This window comes from Mandrillus leucophaeus, unplaced genomic scaffold (genome assembly GCF_000951045.1).
Source record: "Mandrillus leucophaeus isolate KB7577 unplaced genomic scaffold, Mleu.le_1.0 Scaffold10, whole genome shotgun sequence".
Lineage (NCBI taxonomy): Eukaryota > Metazoa > Chordata > Mammalia > Primates > Cercopithecidae > Mandrillus > Mandrillus leucophaeus.
Window position 1 is genome coordinate 6,110,780 of NW_012098098.1, and position 1,631 is coordinate 6,112,410.

The window sequence follows — 1,631 nt, forward strand, 5'->3', positions numbered from 1 at the left end:
AAGCCTCCACCCACACCATCCCTCCCCGCCCACCTACCCATTGTGTGGCCACCCGCCAAGCCCCAACAAGCTTATCCTAATCCCAGCTAGAGCCTCGTGTTATTCAGGGCTGCTGTAGCTCTCCTGTGGAGAATGGCTGATCTCACCCTGGAAACGCCCCAGAGGGCCTGCGAGCACCTTTGGGGTAGGGTCCTAGGGCTGCCACAACCACTTGCCCCCCAGGGACACTCAAGGCGGCTGCAGACTCACTCTTCAGCTGTGACACACAGGGCGGTGTCCAGGCTGGACCCAAGAAGGCCCCACAGAGGGAAACATCAGTGTCCCCTTCCCACATGTGCAGCCTCGGGGTGGGGGTCGGAGGAGGGCGGCCGTCTCCATCCCTTCTGTGTCCGCCGTTCCTCAGTGCTGGCAGCTTGGCTCTGGGGGTTAAACTTACGCGCCCCTGCGGTGGGAAACCCGCGGCCCACAGCCTGCTAGAGCTGCCCCCTGAACTGCAGCAGGTGATCCAGGTCTTCGCCCCCTTCCCTGGACATCTAGGACATTGGGATGATGACTTGTGCTGGGTCCGGCAGCCTGGCCCCTCCCATCTGCCTCCATCAGACACCCAGGAGCGGTTTTCCAGTGGGGAACCCACCCCAGAAACTGCTGGTCAGGGCAGAAATGGTTACAGTTCCATTTATATTGACATTTTCATCCTTCCTATGCGTATGTCTTCCTGCTTTTCTGGTTTTACAGTGAATGTAACCACAGTGCCTGGAGATGTGCACACAGGTATCCATCGAGGTAGACATCTCTGTCACCATTGACTGTTATTCTGAGATGGAGTCTCACTCCAACCTCCGCCTCCCAGATTCTCCTGCCTCAGCCTCCCAAGTAGCTGGTATTACAGGTGTGCACCACCACGCCTGGCTAATTTTTGTATTTTTAGGAGAGACGGGGTTTCACCAGGTTGGTCGGGCTCGTCTTGAACTCCTGATCTCAAGTGATCCGCCCACCTCGGCCTCCCAAAGTGCTGGGATGACAGGCGGGAGCCACTGCTTGTTTTTTATGGATAGGGCTTTATGACCCAAACCTTGGAAACCCTGACTCCGAGTTAGAACATGGTCCCTGAGAGCTAGACCAGGAGGGGCTCAGCCCTTGCTACCTGCACAATGCCCGCCTGGGGTCAGGTGCATGCTGGGGGTTTAGCAGGGCTTGTTGAACTGGATGGAAGAGAAGCAGGAGCTTGCAGACAGCGTGGCCTTTTTACAGGCCCTGCCTGTGCTCTGGGGACACGTAGGCCCTGTCTGTCTCGAGTGGAGACACTCAGGTGAAGACCCAGGCCCCCAAAGGACAGCCTGGCAGCTGGGCCTTGGTTGTCCTCAGACTCAGAGAGACGGCCCCTCCTGTAGGAACAGCGGCAGTTCCTCGAGGCAGACATCCTGACTCGGGACAATCCCATGCGGCCCAAGGTCATGGGCCCATGGAAACGTGAACCCAATGCTTGAAATCTCAACGTCCAGCCAGACTAGGCGTCACTGTGTGCTTGGTCACCCTCTGTGAAGGGGAACTCACTACTGTTTATGGCTGCTCACACCACCATCTGAGAAGGGAAGGTGGTTCTTTTTTTTTTTTTTTTTGAGACAGAGTCT